This window comes from Acyrthosiphon pisum, unplaced genomic scaffold (genome assembly GCF_005508785.2).
Source record: "Acyrthosiphon pisum isolate AL4f unplaced genomic scaffold, pea_aphid_22Mar2018_4r6ur Scaffold_1335;HRSCAF=1818, whole genome shotgun sequence".
NCBI classification, from domain to species: domain Eukaryota; kingdom Metazoa; phylum Arthropoda; class Insecta; order Hemiptera; family Aphididae; genus Acyrthosiphon; species Acyrthosiphon pisum.
The window spans coordinates 95,657-107,520 of NW_021761949.1; positions in this window are offsets into that span (position 1 = coordinate 95,657).

Below are 11,864 nucleotides of genomic sequence, written 5' to 3' on the forward strand. Positions count from 1 at the left end.
AATCGCAATTTACAAACACTAAATAGTGCTATTTAAATATGTTAATACAATTTAATTGTATATACACAATTAGTGCCTATTTAATTTTAAATTATATAATATAATATCATATTATCATCATCTAATATTTTAATGTATTTTTATCTAAATACAAATTTTACAGCGCTTGTGTATTTTATATACATGTAGAAACATCTATATATTGTACTTAATACCTTTTATATACAATTACTGATTTATCGTAATTATTCAAAATTGTCCACTTTATTGCATATAATATAGGTACTACTAGTATCTATATAAACATTATTTGTAACAGTTGCAGTAATACTTGAACAAAGCTTATTTTTTATGACTTATGTTTATAATTATAATTCACTACAAAAGATGGAACTTGCATGCCATAACAGCTGTTCCACTTATACACACATTTGAAAACACTCAGAACTTACAGAACGCTATGTCTTGCCAGTGGTTCTTTTAGTTTACAGACTTGTCAATTTTGAACTATAGGATCAAAAACATACCGTCAAATTATAATTCATGAAACCAAAAATACATTACATTGGTTATACGTGAATGTATTACCTTCATACATAAAAACGAGATCTATCAATTGCTCATTGTAAATTAACTGTTGTATCTACAAGTACTCTTGTCCAAGTAAATACATAGTTTTATATTAGTTTATATTAAAAATAGTATCCAGTAGGTACCTATACCACAGTTAAAAATGGACATTCAACACAAATGAAATATAAATTAATATTTTATGTTTTCATACATTTTTATTTCATATCAGGTAGGTACATGATAATTATATGATAAAATATTATTATTTCTTACTGATTCTAATATATGACAATTGATTTAAAATTATATCAGCAATGTTATACATGCAAAACTTAATACACATTTTAATCTTCAGTATATCACATAGGTTTAACAGAATGCTTGATTTACATAATTAATGATAAATTGAAGCTATATCTTTTCATTATAAAGTTTATTATTTTTATTTATTATCATTATTTATTGTTTCTCTATGACTAACTACTTTCAAGTAAGTATTAAATTTAATACGTTCGTCCTAAATGTACTCATGTGTTGCCATGAACTTTCTTTGGTAAGTACTTAATAGATTTTAATATTCATTTTTCGTGGATCTTTTTTATTTTAATTGAAAAATCAAACAAATATTAGATCAATGTAAAGTAAATATTTTAGGGAGCAATTCTTAAATCAAAATACCAAATACGATTTGTTTTAATCATGGCGATTTTATATTATTAAGTATCCAAGAAATTGAATTCATTCCTATTATAGAAGTATGTCAATCAAAACTACCGATACCACAAATTACAAACAAGTTATTATATTATATAATATTATACAGCAATTATTATTATTATTATTTTCTAGTGAGTGCAATATATTTAAATATTTTTTAATAATTTATATGTATATAATTAATAAACAAATTTGATTAGTTGTACGTGTCTAATGTTGATAATTATTATTAAGTTTTAAAATCTATTATTTAGAATATATAATTTAAATATTGATTTCTTTAATCCTGGAATAGTTAATTCATAATAATACTATTATTATTTTCAATGGAAGTGAACTATAGATTTACCTATCCAAAAAAATATGTGTGTTATTTTTGAACTAGAATAGGTAGGTAAATAAATTTATTTTTTAATTGTGGAACAGAGTAACCAGAAATAAATGAAAATTGAATTTTTCTCAATTAACTATTATGACGTGCATTCTATCTATCCTTGTCCTATAAATGTAATTTACTTCATAGGTAAAAAAAATCAAAACATTAAGAGGAATATACCTTTCACATTTTATTAATACCTGCATACTGAAATTATTTTCCAACGAAATACTCAAATGTCCTTTACTGAAAAGCATTAAAAAAATTATAATCCAAAGATGGCTCTGATCAAACTAGTTTTTAGTAATTAATTAAATCTAATCCAAAAAATAACCAACCCTCAATTGTTTTTCCTTCCCTGGTATCGCGACCATGTTTTTTTTTTTTTTAAGACAGGAAGTCATGCCGTCATCAAATATTCCCGATTCATGGGACATGGACCACGACAAAAACCAAATCCACAGCACAAAGGAAGCAAAGCTCACCTACCCCGGAAAACATTGTCAAGAAAAAAGCTATAAAAATCGCTACGGTGCCAACCAACATCGACACCAACAGTTCACTGGGCGCTAAAGCCAAGGCTTCCAGTTACGCCTGCGAACTCGTTCAAGGTCTCGTCGACGAGGACTACCGAGAAGATTCTATCGGGCATTGCTTGGCCACCCATACAGCAATTTAATATTATTTAATATTATTATAACATTAAAATAACGATTTAATATTAGTATAACGTTATTATAATACTATTATAATATTATCATTACAAAATGCTGTCTGGGCAGAGTCATGCAGGCACAAGAACAAGTATACAAGGCCCTGTCTCACCTCTCCAACGAGCGAGCCTCCGCACCCATCACCATGGATAAGAGAAAAACAGACGCTAACACCAGCATCGACTTTGTCGATCAACTGACCAACTCGAAGCACGACACATCTTCCACTGCCCAGGAAGTGGCCTACGCTTGCCTCACGAAACCCACTTAGACGAACTTCCCCCCACTGAAGGCCAGCCAAAAAAAAAAGCTAAAAAAAACAAAACTTGACTCTAGGATTCCTGCGCACAACGACATAGCATAAGTGAAGCCAGCTCTGGGATTAACGGAGAGCAGCAAAAACCTACAGACACAAACCAGCCTGAGGCCATTGAAGAACCTTTCACTCTAGTAGAGAGAGTACAAAATGTTATTTACAATTATGTTCATAATTACCACAAATGTTTGGTGATACAATTTTAAAAATAATATTTTATTTAATGATTTAGTAATTTTTGTTAAGCTCACATACAATTTTATGATATCCTTATGGCTTTAATCTGTTCATTTACATTTTCCTCAAAGTCAATGCATGGAGTAACGTCAATTGCATTTTGTTTAAGTTAGCTAATAAAAAATTGCTATTATTGCACTGAAAAAATATGTATTAAGTTAACTATTTAGGCGTAAGTAAATAATCATAAACATGAGTCACAGAACACTTTGTTAAAACACCACACTTACAATTACCACACTTGACCTAAGGATTTTGATAAAAGTATTTGCTTAAAACCTACTAAACAAAAATTAAATATTCTATAATTTAATACCAATTCAATATAAATAAATTATTTTTATTTCTTCATTTATGTATTATTGTTTAGTATAAATAAAAACTGATAAAATCACAATTAATTCTATTAACATTTTCAACTATTTACAATAACTTATAATACTATGGTATTTTGTTATTGTAAAAAGTAAATTATAAATTTTAAGGCGTATACTTTTTCCTATTTTGTTACAGTAAACACTATGAATAGAAAGCGACAATTTTAACAACTTATAGATATTAAAGCCATAATATAATGGAGTACTTCGTGTAGCACTTACGCTTGAACCATATAGATTTGAATATTGTACTTTCGTTTTTAAATATGGGCATTCACTCATCAAAATATAGTTAAATACCTTGTAAGTAAATTAATTTTTTAACTTAACCTATTGGTTAAATTTTTAATTAACTGATAAAGTAAACATATTATAAAGTTTATTGATTAGTTTTGTTTTTGTTTAACCATGCTGTATATAATGATATTAAGTAAAAATAAACAAATAAATGTTTTTAATTTAATCACAAATGTTTAATTGCTTAAACCATCACAACTAATAGGAAATAAGAACTAAGAGGGAATCGAATATAGATATAATAGATTTAAATCATACCAAAATGGTTTAATAAAAATTAGAGTTGCAGATGTGAATATGTAATCCAAGATGAAAACAATTAAACAAGTATCTATCTTTTCCATGTTAAATTTAAAATTGTTTAGTTATAAACTACTAATAGAGCAAAAACTATTTTTTATTTAAAAATGTTATCATCGTAGATGGAAAAATTAAGTGTAGGTAGCTGTGTATTTAGTTTTTATTTTACAGTCTACCACACAGAATGCAAAGTGTATGGTTTGGTGTACCTGCATTTTACAATGTAAAAAATTGCTTTTATTTATCAATGTATCGATATATTGTCACAGTTATCGGTTTGATACATCAAAATCGATAGGACGTTATAAATACATGGATTACTCATTACATTGTGATAGTTGCAATTTTTCTATCCCAAACCGTAGCATAAAATATCTAACATGGTTTTAAATAATAATAATAATAATAATAATAATAAAAATATACTCAATGATATTATGTTCCAAATTGAAATAAAAGACTGTGTTAATTCAAATAAGTTTGAAACTATTACGTATCTTTAGGTAAAGATAACTCATAAAAATTCAAAAAAAATCATAAGGGAAAATGTGGGTTTACTTAAAAATCCGCACTATTATACTTCTTAATTATAATTTAACTCGCGCTTATAATATTACCAATCCTCGTATGCGACAATAGATACTTGCACTCTGACCATCCGCGTCCAGGGTTTCGTAGACATCGAAACGACCGCGATCTTGTTGTGAATGAACGGATATCGAGAAATACGTGTAATGCATAAGAAATCGTCTACGTATAATGGTGGACACGTCTTATTGGACAGTAAACTTTATTTAAACTTTTTAATAATATATTAGGATTTGAAATTATTAAGGCAGTCGGTGTCCGCGAGCAGTGCGCGAAGCTTGTCTTGATCGAACTACAAGCACTGGTGAGTGGTGAGTCCAGTGTTGCCATATAATAATTATTAAAATCCTGAGGTAATGCTTAAAAATCCTCGGAATTCCTGCCGACTCTACATGAAAATCCTCGGAATTCCTTCAACTTTTTTTATCATGTTTTTATCACGTTTTTATCACGAAAAAAAAAATATTGATTTAAATCTGGTGATTACTGATGTCATATTGTCATAATCATGTTGATGTTCTATGTTAGTACGGTCATGGAACATTCTAGAACGTTCTTTGGTATGAAATTCTGTCCCTAAACGTAAACTAAGTCATAGATAACCTAATTGTCCTAATCTGTATTCTGTATTTCTGTATTTCTGACTTCTGTAATCTGTACAGTGTACAGACAACATACGTCAGACACTCAGACAACGGTACTTTAATTTATTATTATAAAATAAATATTTTTCTGTTTTGAATTTTAAATTGTCGAGTAGTGATGATGAAAGTTTAAGATTTGGGCCGAAAAAAAAACCATACACACCAAAATTTAAAGAAGAATGGAAAAAGCTTCCAGAATTTGCCTCTTGGTTGTGTAAAGGTAAAACAGATATACTTTTTCACTGCAATGTTTGTTTCAATGACTATTTGGGTGGTCTTTCGGCAATTAAACGCCATTCAAAGTCTGAAAAACATAGGGACAATTCAAAATCGGTTTCAGTTTCAAAGTCTATTAATCAGTTGCCAAAGCTTGTACAACATACTAGTCATGAATACCAAATAAAACAGGCAGAAATAAAATTGGCAATGTTTATAGCGGAACACAATATCGCTTTTCAAACAAGTAATCATGTGGTATCTCTATTCAAAAGTATTTGTCCAGATTCGAGTGTATTACAAGATATATCATGTAATCGTACAAAAAATACATCAATCGTTAACAATGTAATTGGACAATATGAGTTTGAATATTTACTGGCAATTATGAAGTCTCAAAAATTTTCCATTTTGATCGACGAATCTACAGATCACTCTGCTGTTAAACATCTGGCGATAATTATTCGAATTTTAGACTACAGCAATTATGTGGTAAGAGATAATTTTTTATGCTTACTTCAAATTGCAAGCGCTACTGCTGTAAACATTTTTGAAAAAATAAAAACATTTTTTACTGAGCATAATGTGCCATATCAAAGTAACCTTGTGGGATTTGCATCTGATGGGGCAAATACAATGTTTGGTAATAGACACTCTGTCAAAACATTGCTTGAAGAAGATGTACCTGGAATATTTGTGATGAAGTGTATTTGTCATTCGCTGGCACTTTGTGCTTCCTATGCTTGCGAAAAAATTCCCAACAACATAGAAGAAGTGGTAAGAGACGTTTATAATTATATGAAACAAAGCTTTAACCTAACGCGGGGTATTGTCGATTTATTATTTTTAAAATCCCCCGAGTCGGAAAAATACACACAAGCGGATTTAAATACATATAAATCGATCTTAACTCAGACGTCGGTGCACAGGACATTAGACGGTTTGCGTATTCGCAAATCTAAAGGACGGAAATCTGAAATAATTTCAAAATTGTTTTCGAGAAAAAGTAATATTATTAAGGGTGCGGGTATTAGCATGCGATTACAAAAACACAATATCACTTATTGGAACGATCCTAACGAGTTGGTCGACAGACTGCGTTTATTGTATTCGTCTCTCACGGCCGGTAACACGGGTGTTCGTAACGAGATAATATCGATTTGCGAAGAGTTGGTTGAGGCTAAAATATTGAAAAAAATACCAAATGTCTAAGCGCGCTATAGCCAGCGAACTTCACGCGCCGGCCCGAAGGAACTACCCGCGGCGGCGCGTCACTGTTTATGGTAAAAACGATTTATTTCAAGCAGACCTTGTCGAAATGCAGCAATATTCCACCGTGAATAAATCATATAGATATATACTGTGTATTATCGACTGTTTCACTAAATACTCGTGGGCCGTCGGTTTGAAGACAAAGAAAGGCGAGGAAGTCGCTGCGGCATCTAGTAAAATTTTCGCGCAGAATAGTCCTAATCTATTACACGTCGATCGAGGACGTGTATTCTACAATAAACATTTTGAAGCTTTAGTTAAAAAACTCAATATTAAAATGTATAGTACGTTTAGCGCTGTCAAGGCGTCCATTGTGGAAAGATTTAATCGCACGCTGAAACAACGAATGTTTAAAGAATTCACTAGCAGGGGTTCACGCGATTGGATCATGATTTTACCAGCGTTAATCGATGACTATAACAATTCGATGCACAGAACTATCTTTATGACACCTGCGCAGGCTGATGCCCGCCCGTCACGGGTAACATTGAAACACGATGTCGTGAAAACTGGAAAAATAAAATTTCACGTTGGAGACAAGGTCCGGATTAGCGTGTACAAGGGTGTTTTCACCAAAGGATATTTACCAAATTGGTCTACGGAGATTTTTACTATTATTAAGGTGAATAAGACTACACCGAACACATTTATCCTTCAAGATTATACTGGCAGTCCAATAGCTGGCGGTTTTTACGCCGAAGAAATACGTAAAACAATGTTGCCCGACGATTATCTGGTGGAAAAAGTAATTCACACGAAGGGTCGACGTGTATTCGTTCGCTGGCTAGGATTTACGGACGAACATAATAGTTGGATAAATAAGTCTGATCTTAAAATATAAGCACAGTTATCGCGTGGCAATGGACGCATTTGGAGGGTCGCCGGACAGTCGGCTGAATAAGTCTATCGCGGATATGAAGGAAAAGTTCGAAAACGAGCTCGTTACACATGTTAATTTAATCGAGATAAATGACGCAAAAATTACTGCACTCAGCGGTGAGTTTACAAAGGAACTGGCTATAATTAGTAATATAACTGTGACGGACGGTAACAAAATCTCAAAGCTCAGCGATGAAAATCAAGTGAATATAATGAAAATAATGCACTTAGAATCAACACTCTTGGCATTGATCGATAAATATTTTTAGGAAAACAATAACAGAATTGAATCTTTAATCAAATCCGCCGATATTACTAGTAAAAACATCCAAGATTTGAAAACTAACTTGACGCGCGCAAACACCAGGATAACTATGCTCGAGGATAGAGTCGATGGATATCAGTACTCGTTGAAGCCCAACGCTAGTAAGACGTTATAATAATATATAAATATTATAATATAACGAGTTCAGATGGCGTCAGCTATTCTGGATATTCAGTGTATGCTGGGTCCAAACTCGAAATACTTGATAAAAGAAATGTCGGTAGTAGACGTAGACGGCTGGGCTAGCCAACACTGGATTTTTAAACACACTCGAACGCACGAAAATACGTCAAAAGTCAATGCTACCAACATGTGGTTGTTTCGCAATTACCATCAACTGTCATCGGTTTGCGGGGACGTCGATTATTGTGAAATTGGAAAGATTTTAAAATCGTTAAATTTCGAATGCATTTACGTGAAAGGTGAGGAAAAGCGGCAGATCATAGAAGGATTCCTTCCCGATGTTAAAATTCACGAGATAGGCGAGGATTTGGACTGCCCACGACTAGACCAACTACACGGGCAGTTAGCCGAAAATATGTATCGACAACCATGCTGTTTATACCATAAGGAATTAAATCGTACACTATGTACATATAACCGAGTTTTTACATTATTGAAATGGTTTAAAAATAATACTTGAAATATAATATACTATATTATTTATAATTTAATTTCTGTATGTATACTATTAATGAAATAAACGTATATTATATTGTATAATCGTGTAAAGAGTTTTATAAATTAAGCAAATATCTGTGTGTTTATATTACCCTCTTTGACCCTAATATTTATTATATATATGACATATGTACGTGGTCAAGACAGTGCATCCCGATTAGCTATATATGAAACGCGCAGGATCCGCTCCCACGTATCAATCAATGTACCCGCGGCTATGAGGAGGACCTTAGGTTCGATCGTGTTCAATACTATACATACCATACTATGCACATGGTCAACCCTCTTTGACCCTAATATATATATATATATATATGGTCAAGACAGTGCATTACGATTAGCTATGTGACGCGTAGGATCCGCTCACGGGTCGATTCTTTTCTTGATACACATGTGTGTATATTAATCGGTCATCCAGTTCAATATTGCACGTGTCGGTCGGCATAGGTGGCGGTGTCCGACACATTCCGGTATACGACGCGCAGGATCCGCCCGGAGATCGACCCTTTTTTACTGTAATTTACACATGTGTGTATATCAATTGCGGTGTAACCGCTCAATATTGCGCTCGCCGAACGGTGTAGGTGGGGGCGTCCGTCAACGGCAATAATTTTGGACACTTGTCCGCTGTCCACTCAATATTGAATCAGTCCTATTTTCTCTACAGCACTAAACAGACCTCTCCAGAAATCATCACTCGCCAGTTCAAAACATAAATATCACAACACCTCCGTACGAATAAAGTGAGTTTATTTTATTTATTTAATAATTATATGCATCCGTATTACATTACTGTAGCTCCAATAGTTTAGAATGGATCATTCGAGATTGTTTTTATATATGTAATTAATAAATAATATTTTTTATTTAGATCTGAATTCATACTCACCGTAAAGCACAACCACTAGCATCACCACCACCACATCGCCGACCATCATCGACGTTTTACCTATTATTTATATAATAAGTTCAAATAAAGTGAGTTTTATTTTATTATTATTATAATTATTATCAAATGCAGTCGTATTATGCGAGTGTATAATTTTAAAATATAATTTGTTAGTGAATTATATGAAATTAGCAGAGGTTATATTTTATTTTATATATATATTCTCGCATAACGACACGCGTATACGCATGTGTTTAGTCAATTTATTTTTATCTAACATTTATTTTTTCTGTTCTCAGTTTATAAAAATAGAATTTTTGCAGTCGCTCAAAGCTCAAGTGAACTGTGTAAATCTTTCGTTCGGCGACCTGCGCAAAGATGTCGCCTATCCCGTACGTTCAATGAAGAATGTAGATACTAAATTCGGGATAGCAGTTTCATGCGTGTTATCAGATCCCGAGGGCCCGGGGTCCATCAATGTATTCTTACCAAAGGCGATCCGCGTAGACGACATAGACATCGAAACGTATAATCTGGGCGTCGTACCATCAGTAAGCCTCGTTTACAAGGGCTTAAATAGAAGGAGTTTCATTATAGATTTCGAATGAAATCTATAATGAAACTTCTTATGAATTATTATTATTGTTCATTAATTATATTTGCTTCCTATTATTATTTTATTGTTTATTATTTTTAATAAAAATGTTTAAAAGTATGACCTCATTTATATTTTATCTCATGCCTATAATTTTAATAATTTTTTAATCAACGTATTATATACATTTAACTAGTTATATAATCATTTTATTCGAAATAATAAATACATATAATTATATACATTTAACAAGCTATATAATTATTCTCACAAAGATGAGATGGTTTTTTTTTTTATCTACATTTAGGAAAAAAAAAAAAAAGACTTGAGTGTTATAAATAATGATATTTTATTTACACAAAATTAATACTACATTTCAGAGTTAAATTTGGATAACATTTTTTTTCCTCATAAAATATCAGCTACATACAGTAATAAAAATAATTATTATATAGAGTAAAAAAATGAAAATAAAAATTTAGTATATAATAATATTTTATTTAAATAACATTATAGGATTATAATTATACATATCCGTGTCAAATTTCAACAACAATATTTTTTTCCAATGAAGAGTTTCTTTAGGGGGATTGATATCCCACAAATGAAAGCCGCTCGGATGAAAAGACTGTGCATCGTCTGAAAATATGACGCGCAATTTAGTTTTTATTTTTTAAAAAAAACCAAAAGTACCAAATTTATTTATATATATACTCGTATATATATATATTAAGACTCACTTAATATTTCTCCACTGTCGGGGAATTGTCCAGATATCAGGTGTAGCATAGGTAACGGCGAGCTCGAGTCTGGTGATTTCCACGGAAATCTCTGTCCTGCATGAAACCCGAGCGAATAATTGTCGGAGGTTTTTTCGACTTCGACTACTCGTAACGTGTAATCGCGCGGATCGTGCGATTCCGCGAATAAATCAGGTGACTAAAAATGAAATAAAATAAATTTTAATTTAAGTAGAGTGGTACAAAATTATATAACTTATCACGCATCGAGTCTTGGGGACATGGTTGAAAAACGAACACTCCTCTGACGGCATATTAATATATAGTTATTACACGTTCGTATATGATTATATCCAAACACTGACTGCAGATAGAGAGCTAGTCGTCAGAACACCGTATGTAGACATATAAATCCTCGCCTCACTCCGTTCACTTGTTATCACAGCGTGGATGAGCGGAGTTTTTTTTAAAAATAATAATAATGTCGTCAAGACCTCGGTATAATATATCGGATAAGTATGTATGAAGATAAGGGTGAGTATAAGATAAGATAAGATAAAGATGAGATAAAATATGATAAGAATGAGAAGATTAGGTTGCGATACTAAAATAATAATAATAATTTAAAAAACGAGGTTAAATATAAAAACGGTGCATTGCAAGCTAAGCATTAATAATTATAATAATAATATAAATGTAAATATTCGAATAGTGATCTGTTATATGTCATTTAGTTATCAACGTTTAACAGATAACTGACGTCACCTCCAGGGGCAGATGAGTGGAATCATTGGAGTGCGCTGTAACATGTCGATTCATATTGTAGCCGCGATTATAAAATGTATTATACCCCAGCGCCACCTGGTACTAGTGGACATATATTTCCGCAAGCCTTATAGATAATGTTTACGAATACCCCCCGCAATCCACCCGACCACCACCACATACAATATTTGGGGCGAGCACCACCGCATATGTTCTACAGATCAAACGGTCAGCGCAGCTTGAATACAACTGTTGTACATTCGTATTAGCTCGCTCACACTGTTAAATAACTTTCTTTATTAAATCTTATTAAATTAAATCTTTAAAATGTTTAACTGCGTGATATGCGAAAAAGTATACGTAC